Genomic DNA, 24463 nt, shown 5'->3' on the forward strand with positions numbered 1-24463 from the left:
TTACTGTTCCTTTGTCTTGGATATCTGCTGTTAAAGTCAGGTTCATAAATTGGTCAAAATCATTGTCCATGTACTACAGTCTGAACTCTCCTTCAACTCCACACTGTTTTTGAATCTCAAGTTTAAGACTGTACACAGAGTCTGGTATTCCAGAAGGCAAAGTGAGCTTCACACAATTATCTTCTCCTAGAACAATCCGAAGCTTTGCTGGAGTAGACATCGTGTCTACTGTCACATCCGACTATTATTCTTAAATGATATGGAAGTTTAGTAAAATACTTGTTTGTATATATTTATGAGCTCAATATAAACTCAAGATGCATGTGCAGATTTCCTTTTCACCACTTCATTCATGCATTGGATCAAATAAGGAAGACATGGTCTTATCGGTTTTCAGTGCTTACCACTTAATTTTCATAATGAAGCTGTTTGAATGAGTAGACCCGCTTCACTGAATCCACTTTCCAGATCTTCTGGATCACTGAATCTCATTCAAACAGGTTTATTATGAAAACTAAGCGATAAGCACTGAAGACAGATTAGACCACATCTTCCTTATTATTTTCTTTGAATCATGTTTGGAACTTGTTCATATTTACTTCGAACTATTTTGAGTCGTTTTATGAATGCAAAATTGCAATATGCATAAATGAACAGGTGAAAAACAGGAGATTAGCATTCCACAGGCAAGAATCTGGGGAGCTACCGATGAAGCTGAGTGGCAGAACGCAGATTTATATAGAGTTCAGTAACATATATAGTGAAGTATTTTATTACACTTCCATATCAATTTAAATGTAGTCTAATATTGTCTACCCTACACTCTCCCCATTCAGTTGTTTTCAACCCAGTCCTCATGGACCCCTTGTCCTTAAAAAGTTTTGTTTTGGCCCTTGGTTGATTTTGCACAACTAAATCAACCAAGGGCCACGCACTTTCATTAAACACCCTGATCAGGTAGATATTTTTCAACCAACCAGAATTAAGCCCTTGATTGAATCATGTGTGTGTAGCAGCATAGAGGTGCTCATTGTCATTGTTTACAATGTGCGCCGCTGGGGGCCGCTAATGAGGTGGGCCGGTATAAAAGCGGCAGTCCTCCCACCGGTTCTTCCTTTGCGCTCCCATCGTCACCTCTGCGTCACTTCCGGGTCGGAGGTCGTCTGGTCCGACAGGTATGGCTGCACGCTGCTTCACCTCGCTGGTCGTTTGTTTGCCCACGTGCTTAAGGCATTGGTGTTGTGTTGTAGGGCGACTGCCTGTGTGCTGCTCTGGCCCCCCCGTATGCGCTGCTGCGTTTGTTGGCTGTGGTAAGTGTCCTCTCTCTTTGTAGTATAGTTGATGCTATCAGGTGGCTAATGCTAGTGTGGTCGCAGGTAAACGCTGGTGGCTGCATGGAGCCCTCTCTCCCCCTCCCTCCTCTCGTGTGAGTGTGTGTGTGCCCGCGCTGCTGAAAAGGTATGTTATGTGTATTGTAGCACGCACCGCATCATGTTCAGTGTATTTAGCCATGCTAATAGCATTTTTCTTGGTTAGGTGCTAACTGTAGCCAGCTTATCGGGCCGCTGCTGCTTTGTCGCCGCTGCTGCTTTGTCTCCTGTTTTGTCTCCTGCTTGCCTCCATCACGTCTGCCGTTTGTCTCTGCTGCTACTTGTCCTCACGGCACGGTGGCACGCTGCGGTACTGTAAGCCGCTGCGCAGCTCTGCTTCCGCCGTAGGCACTGGTGCTCTGTTTCACGTCCGGAGCAGGACGGTTGCTCGTCTGCCCGTTGCGGGCCGAGACATTATTTTTAACTGGGGTTTGGTCCCCCGTATTTTGAGTGAATGAGTGTGGGTTATATTCTATTAGCTTGTTTATTTTTATATTGTTTGGGTTGAACCTGATTTTGTTTGTTTGTATAATTTATTTGTTAATTAGGTTAATTTGAGAGATTTTGTATATGTAATTGGATAATTGTTTGGGGTTTGTTTTCTTTATTTAGCATTAATTTCTTTTGCTTTGTCTATATTTGAGTATTTCAATTGGGCAGTTATTAGTTGTTATATTGTTAAGTTTAAACTTGTGATCTGCCCATTAATTACAATTTGTTAAATTTTGATTTACTGATTTTGTTTGTTTCATTGCAACCCCACTAATTTTATCATTCCCCTTTTCAGTTGCTGGAGGCCGGTGGTGGTGGCGCTGGTGTTTGGTGGTGGTATCCATCCTTCCGTCTTGTCCGCTGTGTTCCTGGGAGTGGGTTGCTTCACTGAGTGTGTCTGCCACGTGTGCCTGGTGATTTAAGTTGGTTTCTCTTTTTTTTGGTGGATCCTTCCCCTTCACTAGTCCTTGTCCACTCACTAGGCCTCAGCCCTGATTAGGTTCTTTCCCCCTCCCTGTGTGAATGTTTTTTTAAAAAAAGAAAAATGATTGTTTAATAAAGTATTTTTTTTTTAAAACTTGGAACCACGTCTCATGCCCCTTGAGTAAACGAACCTGTGTGTCTTGTATTGAAGAAGTAATTCCCTGGGTTAAATTCCCAGGGTGGCGTTGTCGAGCCCTTTTCTTGGTAACAGTATTAGCTTTACATCCTTTCACCTCCAACTCGCCACATGTGCATGAGAAGAGCTGGAAGAAAACCTTGCATGACAGATGGTACTTAGACTGGATTGAGAACCACTCAATGTGGAAGAGATGATCTTTGATACCATTTTCTCCTCTGTATGTCCATTGGTTCAGCTGGTATCTAACATTTTGCATATCGTGGAAAAGTTCAATATTTTTTTATAAGATATTTTAGAAAGTAAAAAAAACAAAATACATAATTTCATGATGTCTGAAAATATATATATTTTTTCACTTCCTAAAATCTCTATTAAACTTTCCCACAATATTTTAATTTTTAGATGCACCTCTAGTTCCTGCCAGCCATCTAGCTTCTCCTAAACTACTGTCCTTGTCTTTTTTAATTCAAAATGTATTTCAAATACAAACAATACACTGTAAATAAGACAGCTTCTAAGCTGTGAGGTTTGTTTTTTCACTTTCACAGAAGTATGCTACTGCCACCTATAGACTTAAGAGTCTTTGCCAAGCTACACGAAATGCTAACCAATACCAAATGAACCAGCGGGTGTAAGGAGGAGAAAATGGTATTGAACATCTCATGTCAGTCTGGGTAAGTCAGGAAAAAAAAACTCCATTTTACCCAAAATGTTCAAGTATTCCTTTAATATTACCTGAGGAATTAATGTATCTTTTCAAAGTAACCATTCATAGAGTGCCAACTTTGTAATCACAGAGAGGGTAACGATCCACAAGTTGACTCAGTTCAATCACAGAAACATCCCTTGGAGAAGGATCCAGCTCGAAAGATCTGTAGTGTTCTCTGTACCATGAGCTTAATTTTTTTTAACTATGAAGGCAAGTCCATCTTTCAAAACACACATCTGCACAATTTTGGCAAAGTCTGGCAGTCCGCAAACAAATCCATGCACTATTATCATGCCACTTCTGAAACTGATGCCATCAACAGATACATTCTGTGCAAGATTAACAACAGTGAGATCAAGGTACTTCTGACTGAGGCTAATTGCTACCTCCTCTTTAAGGACATCAAGAGGGACTGTTGAGACTCGTTCAACCTCCAGAGTTTTTTTCACAGCTAGATGAAAAAATACTATGGCTAATCATGAGCTGATGTTTATTGGCCAAAGACAGTGTAATCATTTTAAAACAGTTTGTATGCCTCACAACTTGTTTAAAATAACTGTGCTTGGATTCAAACCTCAAAGTCCAGAAAGAAACAAGTGGACCAAAGTGAAGGATCAATGCTGGATAATGTTCCAGGTAGTGGTGCTTTGGTAGAAGTTTTCTTTCTGGGAAAAGTGTGCAATACCTGTATCTGTGCTCTGATATTTTATTCTCCAAGCCAAGTATGCAATTGACTCATTGGTATGTACAGGGCAAACAACCAGTTTGACAATATCCTTCAAATATAATATTATCTGCCAAGCTGGTTCATCCTCTGGAATTAGTTTTCCAATAATCAGTGGTGTTAGTCATAATAAACACCAATTCTCATGTGAGTTGCCACCAATGTTTTTTTTTTAGTTTGGAAAGCACGTGGTAATAAATGAGGACGATTCGTTTTGTCCCCCCATTTGTATGGGAAAGCCTGAATCAGTTCATTTACACCATCAAAAGTGAAATACTTCTTGGCTATCAGCAATCCAAAGCATTCAGCAAGTTCAACGGGTACTATCCCCTCAAAAAGGTCATGAGCAAGATCTAGGGGAAAACCTGCCATAACCTCAAAGAATGAAAGGCTCTCAGCTAAAACACTTGCAGTTTTGACTCCACAACAGGGATGCTTATTTTCACATGCACTTGCTATATGTGCATGATGTAGCTTTTCAGTTCTGAGACTGAAGCCACCCTCTTTGACCTTGTTTGACTGAATTTCACCGCGTGTAGCAGTACAAAACTGACAGACAAAATTTCCAGAGAAACGCTCCACCAGTCCAGCTAATCCATGAGCGCCAAGGTTATCGGCCACTACACACTGAACAATACCTCTGATGAATGTTCCTAGATGATCAGTGAAAACCCCCTGTTGCCCTAATGTGGCAAGATCAAGCAGAAAAGGCTCAAATATTTTTTTATAGCCAAATGTCTTCACATCTTCACTTTTACAAAGCAATGCAAGATAAGTTGAGTTCAGTGATGACTGACAAACTGTTTGCAAGTTCCCTAAAATCCAAAAAACCCCACAAAGTTTATGCTTTTTGCATGAGGTCCCTAAAGGATTACAAATTTCAAAGTCGTCTATGTAAAGGCACAATGAGAGTCTTAATACCTCACCTGAGAGAAACTCATTATTTTTAAAGTGACAACCATCTTGATAACACGTATACTCCCCATTTACAGAATGCTGGTCTGCATGACTATCAACAACTTACTGAGTATATTTTTCTGTTTGAGTAACTGCTGTAATGTTTTCAGAACAGGAACATACTGGAAAGTTCATTTTGTTCTTGACTCATATGGGGTGCTGTTTGTAAAGTGGCTCACGCTGAAAATGGGTTCATGTCATTGGTTCGACAGCCCATTGGTTTGACATCCCATTAGACCGACTGTCCGCGGTGCTGAACGGCTCGCGGCGGGCGTATGGTGCGCCGCGACCGACTTGAGGCGGAGCAGGCTCACGGCTTATGTGTTTGTGACTTTCGTTTTCATTTTAACCCACACCATGATCTTTTCCTGACCCTAACCAAGTGGTTTTTGTGCCTAAACCTAACCAGACCTTAACCACAGGGCATCATGATGATTTCGGAACGGACTTCGGAACAATGAGTTTAATATGGTCGGAACAATGGGATGTCGAACCAATGGGCAGTTCCCCTTAAAATAACATTAACATTTTGCCACATTTAGCTTCAAATGATGTCTAAAAAAGTGTTGTGAATTTTTTAACGTCACCTTTTACCACATTTACAGCAGTATTTGTTAACTTAGAAATATATTAAATAGTTAAATCTAAATATTAAATGTGGCACCTAAATGTTAAATGTTAAATCTAAATATTAAACACAGTCTGACCATCTGAAGCTTTTATTTTGGTACTTCCGGTAACCGGCAGTGTGAATTTGCATATTAGCTAAATATTTAGTTTCACCGAGAACATTTAGATTTAACATTTAACATTCAGATTTAGATTCAGCATTTAAATTTAACATTTAGATTTAATATTTAGATTTAGATTTATATTTAGCATTTAGATTTAGATTTTATACTTAGATTTAACATTTAGATTTAGATTTAATATTTAAATTTAACATTTGACATTTAGGAGCCACATTTAATATTTAGATTTAACTATTTAATATATTTCTAAGTTAACAAATACTGCTGTAAATGTGGTAAAAGGTGACGTTAAAAAATTCACAACACTTTTTTAAACATTGTTTGAAGCTAAATGTGGCAAAATGTTGATGTTATTTTCAGTGTGAGCCACTTTCCAAACGGCACCCCATAGACTCAAGTACATACTCTACTGGATCAATGACTTCAAAATTTTCCTTGTAATACTTGCTACGTTTATGAGCAGTACCTAGTGGGCCATCCTTTGCTGTAGCTTTTAACAAAGGATTACATGAAGATAATGCAGTGGTCAGTTCTTTAATCACAATCTGGTCCACACAGACATTGTGATTCCTAAAGGTTTCTAGAATGACTTTGTTTGATATGGGCACAGACGCAGATCCTATCAAATAATACAATTCAGCAAGCAGTTCATCTACTGCTGTGCACGGAACATGGAAGTAGTTTTCAAGTTTTAGTATAAGAGATCCTAATTTCAGTTCTATAGTCTTAGATAAATTCTGTTCTTTTGTTTCAGGTTCTATATCACTATCACAATCAACATTACACTCAACACTATGAGCTGAGTCAGTGTCACCATCTGCTGAATCTTCTGCTTCTCTTGTTTTTACAATACCAACTTTAAAATCTTGAAGAGAATACGGAGTGTGTTTTCTATTTCTGTGAGACTTGAAAGTACCATAAATATTTGTCTGGAAAGAACAGCCCTGAAACATACAATTTACTGTTTCATGGCTCTGACAGAAATATTCTTGTGCTGATGCTATGTTAGTTCTACACAACTGACAGTTAAATGTAGCTGCAGTAACACATTTTTGATTTGCATGTGACCTGCTTAAATGACTATGAAGAGCATTCCATGTTTTGAAAACACACAGGCAATCAGAATAAGTGCATGGGTAGGGGTGTCTGCGGCCAAAATTGCCATGAACTAACCTGTAGTGTTTTAGAAGATGGAATCTTGTTGATACAGTTGTCCCACACTCTTTACAAGACCATATTCATATCTGTTGAAAAAATAAAGTGAGATTAGAGTCAATACATTAAAGACTGTGCTATGCAGAGAAAACAGTAGTTCTCCTTCAACTGCCATGCCAGGCCTCCCCTACTTTTGCAACCCACTGCCCCTTCAGTAAAAATATAACCAAAAATATAACCTATAATTCATTTGTTGCTCAGTCAGTTACACATTAAAGTATATGGCTATGATTAAATGCAAGGAAAATAATAAATCGATGGAATACTGTAGTACTTGCCCGAGTCAGTGTGAATCACATTTGTTACAAGTAAATCACAGCTAGGCCTGTCACGATAACATATTTTGCTGGGCGATTAATTGCGTCAGAAATTATTGCGACAAGCGATAATATTGCGTAATATTGTGCTTTTAAGACCATTTTTATTATTGTTGTAATTTTGCTGTTTTTAGACCATTTTTTAAACTTATATAATGATAATAAAGGCATAATGATGCAAGTACACCCTTTTAAAGAGAAATAAACATCTATTTAACAAGAATATTTAGGAATGCAAAAAAGAAAATTTAAATATCCAAATAACATGTAAAAATATCGAAATAAATGAATACAAAAAATAGACTCTCAGTCTCTCACTCTCAGGTGTGCAGTTAAGTTGGTCGTATTCGCTCTTTTTGTTGAGATGGTTTTAGAACAAACCCAGCACACTGGCTCGTCCAAATTACTGGGCTCCCCTCTGTCATTTGGTTTAAATCCAAAACACTCCCACACAGGGGCCGTGGCATTTGGTTTAGGAACAAGTTCCCTGTCTTTCTCTTAGGCTCAACTCTCTTTTTTCTCTGCCTTGTCTCCCCCTCACGAAGATCGCACTGTGTGTGTGTGTAGCTCATAGCCCCGCCTCCCCCACAGAGACAAAGACACTTGATGACAAGAGCTTTGATGAACCAACTCTCCTGGCTTCCAGTCAATGCACGGCAGTGAATGCTCTTGTCATCCAGTCTCTTTGGTGGAGAGAGACGAGGAAAACAAACATGCATGAGTATGGCAATTAATCATGGCCGGAAAAGTTACCATCTCCCTTTTAATTTACCATGCAATTAACCAACTTGTGAGAAAATATACAGATAGCACTACATGTTTGCACTTAAGGTTGTGTTAATTAAAATATTGTATACACTGAATGCACCTGATAATATGAAAGCACGAAACGAGTCGTCTCCCGTTTCTCGTTTGGAAATTGGAAATCGAAAAAAGGAAAACGAGCCTTTATCTGATTTTCTATTAAGTGTTTATTCGAACCTGTTAAGCCCAATTGGGGGACTTTGAGAGGACTTTGCAAGCACAGTGTGAAACAATAACATTACACTGATCAAAAACGAATATAGTGATGTTGCACATCAAATTAAACAGCAGAACCTGGGCTACAAGGCTGTAAAAACATTTTACATGCAACTAAATAACTAAACTAAATAAACAACAACAAATCCAACTCCATACAGCATCGATATACTGACCAACTCGGTATATTTCGGAGAGAGAACGGGAGACAACATTTTTTGTTTACCAACATCAAAACGAAAAATGAATGGCCGCAAAGTACACGGACCCAACACTCCTTCGCAGGTCCTTCGCCTCTGTTACTCGAGCATATGAACCGGCTCACATGCGCTCTGAACCGAGACAGTAGGACTGAAAGGTTTAGATTTTTTTCATTAACCGATCCACCCCTAATCCATACTGGACACTCGCTTCAGCACACATGTGATAACAGCAAATGTTATCAAAACTGTGGCACTGCACAGCCCTGTTATTGAAGTGCAAGCTAGTCACCACGTCATGAGTTTTTACTTGAAATGAGATTACACCCCAGTCTCTCAACTACAACATACTTGATACAAAACACTTAATACTAATTGTTTTATGAAATAATAGCAATTAAAAGATATATACTTACTGCTTTTTCGAGGATGGCTGCAGATTTAATCCAATGCTTGTATCTCCATGTGTCACAAAAAAAGATAATGGCGACAGTAACGTAATCTCGCGTGACCGTGAATGACAGAGAGATGTACGGTGTCCTTAAAGGGACAAGCCACCCTTTTAATGTTTTACATAAGTTTTACATAACAGTTGTGTTGGGGAAAATAATACAGCCAAGTAAACCTGACATTGCACATTTTTACTTTCAAACACCACAACTAACTCGAGTTGATATGAAAAACTCACAATTTTGAGTAATTTAAACACAATACTATGTTTTATAGCCAACAATAGCGACATTTCCTTTTTTTTGTGTGTGTATGTTTCTGCAAACAATGCATACATTACTTTAGCATGTTTTATGTAATCGATTCCAATTTTTACACGACACCAACAGCTTCTCATGTGTCACACTATCCCATGTCTCCTCCACCTCCTGATGACAAAGTCGGCTCATGTACTATGTCATAAATGTTGATATCACGTGTATGAAATGGACAAATGCAAGTAGTTGTGATTAATAGAAACATACAATGCCAACATTTTCTTCTGACATCTGAGCTGAAGCTTCCCAATAAAAACCTGCCCCTACCAAGATTTAGCCTTCTGATAATTTGTCTGTGGCACAGATTTATTTTTTGCATACGCCCCCATTATTAATGTCAGGTCAGTGTCAGTAAATACTCTTTGTACTACAACCCCAATTCCAAAAAAGTTAGGATGCTGTATAAAATGTGAATAAAATCAGAATGCAATGATCTGTAAATCATTTTTGACCTGTGTTCAAATTTTCATGCTGATAAACTATTGTTTTTCGTAAATACACACATTACTGCTGTGTTACATCACTTTTTCTCTTGACAACATTCAGTAAGTGTTTGGGAACTGAGGACACTAATTGTTGAAGTTTTGAAAGTGAAATTCTTTCCCATTCTTGCTTGATATACAAGTTCAGTTGCTCAGCAGTCTGGGTCTCTGTTGTCATATTTTGTGCTTTATAATGTGCCACAAATGTTCAATAGGAGACAGGTCTGGACTGCAGACAGGTCAGTCTAGTACCTGCACTCTTTTACTACAAAGCCACGCTGTTGGAACACGTACAGAATATGTCTCATTGTCTTTCTGGAATAAGCAGGGATGTCCCTGAAAAAGATGTCATCTGGATGGCAGCATATGTTGCTCCAAAACCTGTATGTGCCTTTCAGCATTCATGGTGCCTTCACAGATGTGTACTTACCCATGATGCCATGGGCACTTACACACCCCCATGCCAACACAGATGCTGGCATTGAACTTTGAGCCGGTAACAATCTGGATGGTCCTCTTCCTCTTTAGCCTGGAGGACACGACATTCATGATTTCCAAAAACAATCTGAAATGTGGACTTGTCGGACAACAGCACAACTTTTCTCTTTGTGTCAGTCCATCTCAGAAGTGCTTGTGTCCAGAGAAGTCGGTGGTGTTTCTTGTTGATGTATGGCTTTCACTTAGCATGGTAGAATCTGACCTTACATTTGTAGATGCAGTGATGTACTGTGTTTACTGACAAGTTTACAGTGTTCCTGAATTCAATACTGGTTTTCAGCCATGCCCCTTACATCCAGAGGTTTTTCCAGTTTTTCTCAGTCTTTTGATGATATTAAGGATTGTAGACTGTGAAATCCATAAATGCTTTGCAATTGTGTTCTTGCTTGTGAACAACTGAGCCATGTGAGGATGTCCTTTTTATATCCAACGATGGCTATTACTTATTACCAATCAATGTGTTTACCCATGGAAAGCCTTGTTGGAATGATTTCACATCATTCCCAGTCTTTTGTTGCCCTTGTCCCAACCTCTTTGAAAAGTGTTTCAGGCATTTAATTGAGAATTAGTGTATGTTTACAAAAAACAATAAAGTTTACCAGTTAAACATTAAATATATTTTCTTGCACTCTAATCAATTTAATGTAGGTCAAAAAGATTTGCAAATCATTACATTCTGTTTTTCACTTTTTTTGGAATCAGAGTGGTAGGAGTTTTTAAACCACAAGGATTGAAAAGTTGTAAAACTTTCTCAGAGTTTGGAAAAGCTATTGATCTCTGTAGTCAAGGTTGGGTTTAGGCAATTACAATTGTTATTTGCGACCACAATCTTTCCCTAACTTTAACTAATGCTGTCTGTCTGTAAGAGATGGGATAAAAGCCACAGTCTGGTGTCAAAGTCTCACACTCCTGCCTTTGCCTCTCGTAGGGGACAGAGAGAGGTGTCATTAGACCATAAGTTGTTAAAGGATTTGAACCAACACCTATTGCTATCGTTTTTCTATCGAAAACAGTCACAATTTCAAGAAGCATATCAGGGAACAGAGAGTTATAACAACTTTTTGTGGATTTAGGCTCGTTCAGAAGCAGGTCCATTTTCTCACAGGTCCACAGGGGGCTTTTTTCTTTGTTTCAGGTAAGATAAATATGCCTCTTAAATTGCAAGATAACTGAGCAGATAAGACTTTAATAGCGCAGGATGTGGTGAAATGTTAGACAGAAATATTCCATAAGATGAATCTATAAGCTGTGAGTGCTGGTGAGAAGCTGCAGCATCAGTTATGGGCTGTGTGCTATGAAGTCTCACAAAGCCTTATGGATTTACATTCACAATATCAACAACACCTGCAGGAAGCGCCTTAACTCCCTGTAGCTAAGTGTGTGTGTGTGTGTGTGTGTGTGTGTGTGAGTGAGAGTGTTCTTATACACTTTTACACACACACACACACACACACACACACACACACACACACACACACACACACACACACACTCCTCTCTCACACACACAACCTTTTCTTTCTTTCCTTCTGTTACACACATGGACACAAACACACACAAACAGCCCCCTTGGGACTGCAGCATGTATGTGTTTGTGTGTGTGTGTGTGTGTGTGTGTGTGTGAGAGAGAGAGAGAGACAGAGTGAATGTATTGCAGTTCACTGCATTATTGATTGGCCGATTCCCCAAGGCATTTGATACAGACTGGCCATGTTGATTTTCCACTTCTCACACATGCACACAAACACATTTTTGCCTCGCTGGAGTCACGCATAGTAAGGTTCAAGTTCACAGGAGGTTTTTGTGTGCGTGTGTGTGAGTGTGTGTGTCTGTGCACGCACTCACACACACACACACACAATTACATATCTGAAGTAATTATTTATAGTACACCTTAATCATTAATCGTAGTTTAAGTGCTGCACTTTTTTTCCTCTCTTTTTGTCTGACAATTAGAAGCGCACTAGCTGCTGCAGTCCTGTGGGTCTATATGAACTCTGTAAAGGTGTCTTACATCCATATCAAGTCACTGTGTCTGCTTAGCTCACCTTCAGGTCACTGAAGTCATCCGGAGACATATAAAGTCATCGAGTTGCCGTTGGAGTCATGTGGAGTTCATCCAGGTCCCTTCTATAATTCATTTGGCTCTCATCGAGTGCTTCAGAGGGACATCAAACTCATTTTGGTGTTGGAATCGTGCAGGGTTATGTGGCGCTATACTGGGTAATATTGATTTCACTGGAGTCATTTCAGGAAAATGGTATAACTTGATATGATATCAGGGTGTCTATGAAACCAAGAGAATGCTTTCAGAGAGATACATTATGGTCAGTTTACATGGATTTGCAGTTTATTAGTCTGCACAAAGGTCAGACAGACTGCCATTATACCTGAAAACAGATGAGGTACTGAACTATAAACTAGAACACACTAGTTAATAAGATGGTACAAAGAGTTTAAAGTTATAACCCTTAAGATTTTAATCCTGGCTGATTTGGCTATGTCTGTGGTTACTGATAATCAAAGTATGTAGGCGGAACAGCAAGACTCTTGATGGAGCGCAGACATGATTTTTTTTTTTAAAAAAAAGTAGAGAATCGCCTTATCTCCTGCTACATCTTGCTGTAGTTTTGCTCTGGTACTGCTCCAACCATGATTTCAAAGCATTCCCGACCCCAGAATGCATTCATCTTTTGCACACACACAAACACTATTTTTGGTAAAAAAAAAAAAAAAAAAAAAAAAAAACCCGGCTGTTTCAAGCTAAAAATTGAATTTTTGAAGCACTATTTAGAGGAAACTTAGCAAGCAGTGAGCATTTTTATATGCCAGTGGCCAGTGTCAGTTTGAAACATGGCCAGATGTAACCTTTTGTGGTATTATGATATGCCGCCAGTCAGTGGGACAGCACCTGTCACGGAGGTATGATATACTGCTGGTAACAACATAATATGAGGAGCTGTAAAGTCCCTACAGGGTGGGTGGGAGTGGTGGTGGATGGTCAAATAACCCTGGACTTTTACTTGGGAGCCTGCTGTTCATTTCCTATTTGAATGTAGAAACAAACCATGATGTGTTTTTTTTAAAACCTAACAGGTGCTTTTGTTGACATCCCAGCATTGGTTGTGGCATCCTGGAATGCCAACAGCAGATGCAGGAGGACACTCAGCGTGTAATATGTAGACGTGACACGTCACAAAAGCGCAGATATGTGAGGACTTGGGATGAGAATGTGTTGTAATGACAAGTGTATTTTAATGACACATCCTCCAGAGGTCATATATTGAACACTAGGGGCTGAAAACATGTCTTCTGCCTCCTACAGACTGAGATTTTAGCAGGCTTAGAAGTTTAGTGCAAGCTACAGTGTGTGACCTGGATCTATATAAGCTTGGGTACGACGTCAAGTTTGATGTATGCAGTCTGTACGATGACAACGGCTACTGAATTGCAGGCTGCGACATACGATGCAATAGCTTCACATAGTGAGTACTATCATGGTAAAAGCTGGAGGAAACAGCGTACAGGCGAGGCTTCTGCTGCCACGACTTTGCTGGAATCCCACACATTTCTTTTAGCTTGTTTTCCTCCATGGTGAGCTGCTCTCTGTCTGTTTGGGTTTAGCGCCAGTGCGTCATTTCATGCTGCATTTCTATTGATTGGTTAGTAGACATAGGTCATTACATCAGTCACACAGTAAGATTGTTGTCCTAAATTTCTGACACTTTAAGAATTTTATCCCAGGCTGTCTTTGATCACAAGATGGTGACAATGGTTCTGTTAGGCATGTGGCAGGTGATATGGGCGGTGGGGGGCACTTTTTTTTAATGATGTGCTACACATGGGTAGGTTTCTATGAGAACAGTATCTTGACATTTACATCAGCTAGGTTGCTAATGTAATGCTGTTTTAACAGGTCTATGTCATTGGTCCGACAGCCCATCGGTCCGACATCCCATTAGTCCGACGGTCCACGGTGCTGAACGGCTCCCGGTGGGCGTATTTCTACCTTGATGGTGCACTGCAACCTGCTCTGGGTCAGCTGGGAAAGGCTTGAGGCGGAGCAGGCTCACGGCTTATGTGTTTGTCACTTTCTTTTTCATTTTAACCCACACCATGATCTTTTCCTGACCCTAACCAAGTGGTTTTTGTGCCTAAACCTAACCAGACCTTAACCACAGGGCATCATGATGATTTCGGAACAATGGGACTTCGGAACAATGGGTTTAATATGGTCGGAACAATGGGCTGTCGGACCAATGGGCAGTTCCCGTTTTAACAGAGGGTTGAATACACAGTTAACAACAAGCTTACAAAGCAAAGCATAACATTTACCAGAAACATTTATTGTCCACTGGTCACTGCTCCCACAAGTAGGCTACCAGTACCTTCCTGAAAAGTTCAGTAATTTTCAAATAGAAGCCATAGTGGCCTCACAAAAAAGCCCTGAGTGCTCTTAAAAAAGACATGGATGCGGCACGTTTTCTCTAGGTGGATGCATACGCTGTCTCATCATTCAGATCAACTGAAAAAGGACGCCAGTGAAAAAAAAAAACATGCTATGTGGACACAGGCCCTTATTACAGATATCATTACAGATATTTGGGGTGGCTGTAGCTCAGAAGTAGAACAAGTCGTTCACCAAGTGGAAGATCGGTGGCTCGATCCCTGGCTCCTCCAGTCTGCATGTCAAAGTACTGAACATCAAAACTGCTCCTGATGGCTGTTCCATAAGTGTGTAAGTGCAGTTATGGAGTAGCCACCAGTGTGCGAATGTGTGTGTGAATGTGTGTGTGAATGGGTGAATTTGACGTGGTGTAAAAAGTTCTTTAAAAGGTCAGGAAGCACTATACAAGTGCAATCCATTTACCATCTACAGTTTTTACCCCCAAACATGCATGGAAGAACTATTATTGATACAGTCTGTTTTTTTTTTTTTGACGATTTCTCACTTGACTTCTCCATTGTTGCCTTGTCCATCCTCTTTCCAACTTGCAGGCAGAGTTGGGTATAACACGTTACAAAGTAAAAGTTACAAAGTAACAAGTTAGAGTACTTTGATTACTTTTTGCAGTAATGAGTAACATAACGCGTTAGTTTGCTGTTTGAGTAATCAAATACTTGAGTACATTTTCAAACAAGCCATCAGTTACTGCCGTTACTTTTAGAATGCTGGTCCTTCAGCTCCGAAACAGCAACGACTGTCTTTTGGTTCTAATAACAGAGATAACATTAAACCTATCAGTCCGAAAGAAGCCATGACGCTTGTGGCTAGCTATGTGGATGAAATACTGCCATTGTCTATGGTGCAGTCTAAAACATTCCGCAGGATCGTCAGTAAAATCCCCACAACTCAATAGATGGAGGCGGACTCGCTGACAGACAGGTCAGACTCAGGAGCACTTGCATTATGTCTGGTACACACTACATGACTTTTCTGCCCATTCTGAAAGTCATAATATTTCACATTACACGATTGTGGAGTCATAAACTCGTGCCGTGACTTGGCCGACAGACATGACACACTGCACGATGGTACTCACTAATTATCCCCGGTCGTCTTTCACAATATGTGTGATGTCATCGGGTTATTCTTGTCCTATTTTTATGACTTTTACTATTATTTCAGTCACTGTGTCTGTTCATGTGCCAGCCGACATGTTGTTGTAGTCACCTAAAAGCGTCAGCAGACGGCAGGAGCTCCATTTGATGTGCCGTACGCAAACATTCAAGCTACTATATCCTCCACAACTAGTTCCTACAAATATTTCACAATAAAAGCCTATTTAGAAAATGGTGGGATTCTCTCAGCCGAGGTTATAAGGGGCTTTTAATCTGAAAGAAATTCAGGAAGTGTTGAGTTTGAAACGATGGCACGATATGTTAACTTTATAAAGACAACGGGAGTGGATAAAAAGTAAATATAAACAAAGAGGGATTAATAAATAATGGCCCTTTTATAATGTAGTCTGTTTCACATGAAGCTGGTAGCCTCTGCAGTTGTGGTGAGTAAAAGCCCCGCCACTATTTGTTAATGTTATGACTTTATGTCCGACCGTGAGAATGTAAAATTGTTTGCTAGCTTGATGCTAATGACAGTAACGTTAACTGGTTGACAAAGTACCTCTGCTGTTTCACACCATCATTTCCCCCGGTTCCTCTGTGTGGTAACATCCCTAGAGGAAATATTAAAAACACTGGGGTGCTGTTGTCATACAGTTGTCTAGGGCAGCAGATCGTTCTGTGTTTCTACTGGTCAAAGTGACGGCTGTGATGGGAGAATTGGACTTCAGTGAAGGGCAAGTGGTCCATAACTTTAATTTTGGAGACAAAAAAATGCAAGCTTAGCGCCCTGTGGACCATTGCCCAATAGGAAACGTAGAATACTCAAAAGTATTTTTAAAGTACTTGAGTTACTTTTCTTAGTGAGTTACATTGGAAGTACTTTAAAAGTACTTGAGTTACTTTACTCAGGGAGTAATGCAGTAAAGTAACTGGTTACTTTCAAAAAAAGTAACGCAGTAACGTACTTTGATTACTTTTAAAGTAACCCTTACCCAATTCTGCTTGCAGGATATGACATGCCCACTGATGCCATCACGGATTGCACTTCAGGTAAAGAACAACCTGCTATTTTTTGGTTTAAGTTGGGAACCAACTTTTCTGGTTTTGAATCTATTTATTTTTGGTGGAAATCCTCTCAACAGTTCAAAATTAGGTGTGGGACCCCAAACAGAGTCTGTTTCATTTTGGTGGAAAAGGGGTACCTGTCAGTTCTATCCAGAAATGTTCTGCCTTCTAAGGGTGCTAAGAAGAACCCAGCCTCTCAAAATAATAACTGACTACATTACCCATTGATCACTCTCCCACTAATCATGACTTTGGTCTAACAGGTTAGCCTAGCACCAAGGGAACCACAACCACAGACAAAAAAATGTTTAGAGTATAAATAAGAGTAGTTCTAAAATAGCTGTGAAAATTAATCTTAGAGTCACTCTTATCCTAGAGACATTTCCTTAGCCAGTTATAATTTCTCCTTACTCCTTGGGCTGATAATTGGTGATGCTGCCAGGTCCCTGTCCTGATACCTGCCTGGTTTCTCCCTTTCCCTCTTCTGTCTATTGCATTAATATAGATAATAAATGTGCAAAGCAAAATTCATGAACAGAATTAGGAATAGTAGTGGTGACATAGCTGTGGAAATTAATCGCACAGTCACTTTTGTACTCTAAATATTTTCTCTCAGCCAGTTATAATCTTTCCTCACCTGTAAGGACCCTGCATGATCATCCTTGCTGGCCTCTGGTCCACTGTCTCCTCCCTGACCCTGCTCTTTTTATTGTAGCAATAAAGATTAAAAAATATGTGCAAAGCTTTAGTGAGCACAAGTTCTTATTAAGGAGGAATGGGTTTTTTCCTAGCATGAAACTAGCTAGCAAGGTAGTTAACATAGGTAACATTAATATTAGTGTTCTTGTTAACTAGCTTAACTTGATACATTGGCATCTATTAATTAGTCATCATTTAGCTAACATTATCTACATGCAACAGCATTACACGGTTTGTTTGGAAAAAACTGTAGCTACAAGGTTTTTTACTTCTTGCTAGCTGGTTTGCTGAACATAGTTAACACAGCGGCACTGTCCATCCACTGTCTCATCTGTGCGATTGATTCAGATCACAACATGACAGCATGTGTATGCGCCCGACGCAGTCTGCTCATGGTGCGTTTAAAGACGGCTCGGAAAAACACGTTACCACATGTTAAAAACAAATTGAACGGTTGTAACGGCTTCAAAAAGTGCGGGGGACAGAGGGCACAGATACGGGAAGTGCAGGGGACATGTTCCCTGTGTCCCTCTCTCAAATTATGTCCGTGCCTGCACACACAGATTATAGATTAACAAGGGGGATGCTTTTTGGTCAATTTTCTAACAAAGAGGATGGCATCTCCCCTCATCCCCCCTCAATTCGACCACTGTCTACAGGCTTCTACATTCTGCTTTTACTCTTTCCAGCGCCAAGCCTGGCCCCCTATTATAGGAACAACTGCACCGTGTAAAGCTTCTGATCATTGATTTTCACAAGGGTTGAGAAATAAAGAAAACATTTAACAAGGGTTGGATTCATTATAGTGCTGTTAGATTGGATTGGATTACATTGTGCAGGTGCTTCTATTTTTGTCATCTTTTTACAGTGGTGCAGGTTGTTGTATCCGTATTTATTTGAAGATAAAATCTCTGCCAGAGAAAAAAAAAATAGCAAGAATATGCTGAGGTTCTGAAAAATAAGCACTGTGATTAACTTCCCTACCCTTGTATCCTCCCCAAAGTGCTGCATAACACAAAATACTGAACACACACACAGGTAGAAATGCTATGATGAGTTCATCAGAGAGCTATTTGCAAATGGCATTATCCCCCACAGGCTGTATTGGCACAAAAAAAAAAACAAGTTTTTTTTACAATGTCTGAAAAAAAAATTGATTTTTCACTTCAGATAGCTGACCTGAGTGTTTAACAGCAATGCAGAGAACGCTCGTGCAACTAAAACAGGACAATACTGAACATCAAAAGAGTTCAAAGAGTGATCACCTCCATGATTGTCTATCAGTCATCAAAAACACAAACTTGTAAGGGATTGTTCGACGAAAATACAGATCAGCTTACCCTGTCTGAACTTCCCTTGAGCAGCTTTAAAGGGATATCTGTAACCTGGGATGTGATATGCACGTCTCTTACTTAAAATTTGAATAGTACAAACCTCACATATATCAAAGGGTTTATACGACACTCTGTAGCTCATTGCAATATAAACTCATTCAATAGAAACAGTGTTTTTAAGCACTCAGTGTAGAAGCAGTTCAGCGAAGAGACTGCTTTATCTGGCTTCATTAATTACTACACATTAAGGTCTCAAATGATGCAAACTGCACAAGGGTTGTGGGGAGTGGAGCTGCACACTGGAAGAAATTATGTTTCCAAAAAATAACATTGTGTTAAATCAACTAAAAGAGCAGCTATTAAATCAGTATAAGTCATTATATTGGACATTTGTACATTTGGGGTATTTCAACTTTATCAGCCATTAGTGAGGGCAGTAGAGGACAAGACCTTACAGAAGTAAAACAAAGCATTTCATATTGTAGAAACAAATTATGCATGATAATGTGCAGTAGCTGCTTTGTCCGTGTATGTTTATCTCCTTAAATTTGATCTTAATAGGTGAGAGCATAATGTTTTACAGCACACTATAACCTCAGTTTACCTGGATACATTCATTACCAAAGCATCAGCTCTTCAGCAATGTGCACCAGAGCAGGGTTTATTACTGCGGCACCTCTGTAGGAATTAACAGAGCCAAAACGTACCAGCATTTTGTTAGCTGGCTAGTGCTCAGTGCAGCAGCAGCCCTGCAGCACAGACTATTTTATAAGGATGCACACATGACTTTTGAGTGAAAGTGTAAATAATTTCAACAGCTAGCATGTTGTGTGCTCCTGGCTGTCTCTGGGTCCTCTACATCATTCTCCGTCAACCCCGCTGTGAATTTATATAACACCACTGTACCTGGGATATACAAACATTTATCTTGTCTTTGACTAAATTATCTTAACTCAAGATCCATTTATTAGTTTTTTGCAAAGTTCAACCACATTCACACATCTTCCAATGTCAAATTAAATTTAATTCTCCCTCTGTGTATATGTACTTGTTATCATGACTTTGGCCGCATCTTGAAAACAAAGAGTGTAAAAATAACTGTGGTAATTACTGTGACATCACCCATTGGTTTGTGCACTTCAATTTCAAAGTCAAGAGTTCGGGATTTTGGCTGTCACCATCATGTTTTTTTGGAACCAGAACTGACCATATTTGGGCGAGAGGGTGGAGCTGTGGAGAATGAGGGGTTAATCTGATGGAGAAGCCGACACTATTGGCAGACAGCCTGTCACTCAAAGAGGCCCTGCCCTTTTTTAATGTGTAACTTTAAGCCTTAACAAAATGTAAAAAAATTCACCCCCATAAACCTGTTATGAACGCTATCGAGACCAAAACTGTTTTTTGTACCAGGCTGTAAACATGTTGCTGTAAAGCTGAGCATTTTAACATGGGAGTCTATGGGGATTGACTGGTTTCTGGAGTCAGCCTCAAGAGGCTCTTCAAAGAACTACAGTTTTTGGCACAATTTGATTTTGATTTACAGCAGATGTTAAAAATAGGTTCAGACTAAAATGCCTCTGGATGCAATTGGATAGACTGGATGGACAGAGCAACAAAACATGACCTGCAACCAGTCAGAACAAAATAATGTGTGAGGCAGCCCATTCTTATTCCCAACTCATCAAATAGTGCCACTTTGTTAGTGATTTCAGCATCAAACACCTTACACCAAAAGCCACCTTTCACGGTGTAATAATATGCCCCTGGTCAGCCAGACAGGACATGTCGCGGCAATATGATACATGGACAACCGATGACGGTTAATAAAGCGGGCGGACAGCATCTACCAGATACTTAGTGTGTCATATGACCTAGGGTCTAGGTACCATGTCTGAACTTTTAGTTCCAAAGATACCATACTGCAAGTGTTTGGTGGAAACGGGGGTTTTGTGTTTGTGGTGCAGAGGTACAATCTGTAGCTTGTGTAACATCTTGACAGCCAGTGAAAATCTGCCAGATGATGCACTGGTGAGTTGAGAGGTGAGCAAGGTGATCTCAACGCTAATAATAGCTCTTTTAGTTCTTTCAGTCTACTAGTCTGAATAAACATCTCTGTTAAATGCCACAATCATATAAACACAAGCTAAACAGCCGTCACCAACGTACCTTTCAGTCTTTCAGCCCAAATAAGCTACCAGGTCCACCAGCAGTTACTACTCACTGCTGTGGTTGTGTGCTTTGTGCTAAAGTTAGCTGCTGAGCTAGGGACTAATGCTGTGCAGCGGCTCTCTTGTTCTTCAGGTTTGGACGGTCTCTACTGGATTAGCAGCTAGCCAGAGTCTGTAGCTGAGCGGCATCTTGTTCTTCTGTTCATTTTTTTATCATTCACATTGGGCTGTGTGATTAATGACACACTTTTCTGTGGTGTGAGACATACTTATTTTTGCTTTACCCGCACTTTAAGGCCTCAGTCCTGTTTGCAGTAAACAATGGTACACTGATTAGTAGGAGCAGATCATAGAGCTGATTGGATTGCAGCCTTCATTTTCCCTCTCAGACTGTATGAATTGGATTTACACTTGGCTGACTCCTGTGGTATCTGATCACCTCCAAAGGTTAGCAGGGACATCCAATCACACCCATTAGCACTGCATGCATTAACTCTTTAAATAAACACACATTTTTTTCCTCGTCCCAATAAAACATCAAGATCACAGTTAACACCAAGTTAATATAGAGTCAACATGATTAGTGCTAACAGTTGGTGTTATAGTTGATCTTACTTAAAATTCAACATACTTAACACACAAGAGTATACAGTATATGTGATCTGTTTTTTTCTGGATTTAAATGAAAAATAATTCAACTTAACATGTTTATGCAATTCATGTTGGTGCTGAGAAATCCAGAAATAACAATATAAGCCCCTTTCCAGTCCAATCCCTTTTTAAAATGTAAGGAGAGTCTGCAAATTCTCTTTAATCCTGATCGTCACTTTCCACAGTGCAGTAGCTATGCTTGAGTTCCACTTCCACTGAGAGGTGGAGAAAGGTAAAGTGGATGTGACAGATCATGAATCAGGAAGTCAAACTGTGTCTTCCCATCTGGAACCACAAATCCTTCATTAGCCGTTTAATACACACCCATTAAGAAATGCACACGTACACATGCTCACACACGATCATACATGCACAGGAAACAGGGCTCACATGCTGTACAAGAACATGAGATTGCAGAAGTTTCATGCACACACGCACACGCGCGCGCACACACACACACACACACACACACACACACACACACACACACACACACAGAGTGACTCATTAATGCTAAATTATACTCAGCACATTCTGCTGTAATGGAACAAGATGGAGAACTAACAGTTCTTCCTCTCCACTCACTGAATGATGAATGACAATGTAAGCTGAACACTGTAGAATGATAAATGAGGGAAAAAAGCAGGTGAGGTAATGTTACAGAATATAAAGCATGTGTAGCGGACTGTGATAAAAGCTGTACAGCAGTGTATTTAACTCACTGCTGTTTAGGTGTCAGTTGTCAACAATTTCAATAACTATACATAATACATATATAACTGTTATGACTTAAATCTTGCAAGACCATTTTACATGTTGGTAGCAAATATGGTTTTTGCAGATTCGATTCTTGCAGGTCACACTTGTATTTACGACAGTGAAATTATTAAGGGCTGAAATTAATTCCTTTCTAGAATGCGATTAATGGATTCACATATTGAGGCAAGCTACTGTAAAACTTCAATTAATAGCCTGGGCTATTGTCTTAAATCACTGAAATCAACAGGCTTATATTTGGGACAGGTGTTTATATGGGACAGGCTTTTAATTTCTTTTACACAAAAACTGTTGCTCAGCAAAGATGGGAAATACAATCAAATTGTTTATTTGAACCAGTATGAATATTACTTGTGTAAAATGAAGGCTTCGAATAATGGGTTATGTTGACACTTGTTTCACGACACCCGGCATGCTGTCACAACCCCACCTTTTCCTGTTAACACGATATTCAAAACTCAGATTAACTTTTGGGAAAAAGACTTTTGATCCTTTTGATCGGTGGTCCCTTATGGACTAAAAGTAATATAAAGAACTTAGCAGGTTATCGGGGAACGAACACATATTCTGACTTTATGACAGCTTCAGAGGAAGGGAGTCACCACATCTATTTAATTTCCACCATAAATTCTATTACCTGCAAAAATGAAATGATCATCTTAGGGGATTTTAATAAAAACTGGTTAGATAGGTCCTCTACTAAACACAGAAATATTTTTCAGAGTCTGCATATGACACAACTTATTAATGAACCTACCCGTATCACTCCATCATCTCAGACATTACTTGATTGGATCCTTGTCACGCACCCAGACAGATGTAATGCTGGTGTACTACGTGACTGCTTCAGTGACCACTCCATAATATTCTGTGTTTGGAAAATAAAAACTCCAAAACTGCCACCTAAACTAATTGAAATTAGACAAGATAAGAAATTTGACACAGAACAATTTATCAATGATGAATTAGGTATTAACTGGGATAGATATCAGCTGATCCCCAATGCTCATGATGCTTGGGACTTTTTACACTCAGAGCTTACAAATGTCATAGATATACATGCTCCCTGGAAAATAACTAAGGACAAAGGAAGACACCTACCTTGGATTAATCCTGATCTTAATAGTCGAGACAGACAATAGACAATTAAGAAATCTCTCCAAGACCTTATCCCGCAATGCAAAATCTGGTTACTATAGGAACTCTATCTCAAATAATTTCAAAGACCCTAAAAGGTTTTGAAGCAATATTAATACAATTTTAAATACAAATAATAAACATCATATAAACCAGCTTAGAGATGGTAATACTATTATCCATGACTCTTGCGCTATTGCCCAGGTCTTCAGTCGGCATTTCTCGTCTGTTCTCTCTGGTCATATTCCTGATGAATCTCATTATAACCACTGTCATAATGAACTCTCTTGGCATAGTAGTTTTTCCTTTAAGAAAATTACACCTACAGATGTCCTATCTGCTATGAAAGAGCTAAATTCAAGCAGTGGCGCTGGTTTTGATGGGATTGAAGCCAGATATATTAAACTTGCTTCTCAGGTGCTTATGTTCCCACTCACTGACCTTTTCAATCTGTCCTTATCTACTTGTGAGGTACCAGCTATCTGGAAGCAGTCACGCGTCACTCCTTTCTTTAAAGGTGGCAACAGTCTCGATCCAAATAACTATAGACCCATATCCATCATCTGCTCTACTGTCAAAGTCTTTGAGAAAATCATTTTTAACCAGTTATTCCAACTTCTTAAGACTAATAATATCCTATGCCCTTTTCAATCTGGTTTTAGACCCAATCATTCAACTTCTATTCTTCTTCTAACCGCTTCATCCTCTTGAGGGTCGCGGGGGGGCTGGAGCCTATCCCAGCTGACATCGGGCAAGAGGCAGGGTACACCCTGGACAGGTCGCCAGACTATCGCAGGGCTGACACATAGAGACAAACAACCATTCACGCTCACATTCACACCTATGGACAATTTAGAGTTACCAATTAACCTAGTCCCCAATCTGCATGTCTTTGGACTGTGGGAGGAAGCCAGAGTGCCCGGAGAGAACCCACGCTGACAC

At 39.7% G+C, this 24463-nt stretch overlaps 1 long non-coding RNA gene across 3 annotated transcripts; it reads left to right on the forward strand.

Moving 5' to 3' along the window:
* The first annotated feature begins 1145 nt into the window (after nucleotides 1–1145).
* Nucleotides 1146–2371, forward strand: LOC125894727 (uncharacterized). Of its 3 annotated transcripts, XR_007450102.1 has the most exons (4): nucleotides 1146–1175; nucleotides 1251–1310; nucleotides 1377–1458; nucleotides 1537–2371. It is a non-coding gene; the product is annotated as an uncharacterized LOC125894727 (long non-coding RNA). The 3 variants fall into 3 exon arrangements; XR_007450101.1 differs by having other exon boundaries at nucleotides 1377–2371; XR_007450103.1 differs by having other exon boundaries at nucleotides 1164–1310.
* The last annotated feature ends 22092 nt before the right edge of the window (nucleotides 2372–24463 follow it).

Source organism: Epinephelus fuscoguttatus, linkage group LG9, assembly GCF_011397635.1.
Source record: "Epinephelus fuscoguttatus linkage group LG9, E.fuscoguttatus.final_Chr_v1".
NCBI lineage: Eukaryota > Metazoa > Chordata > Actinopteri > Perciformes > Serranidae > Epinephelus > Epinephelus fuscoguttatus.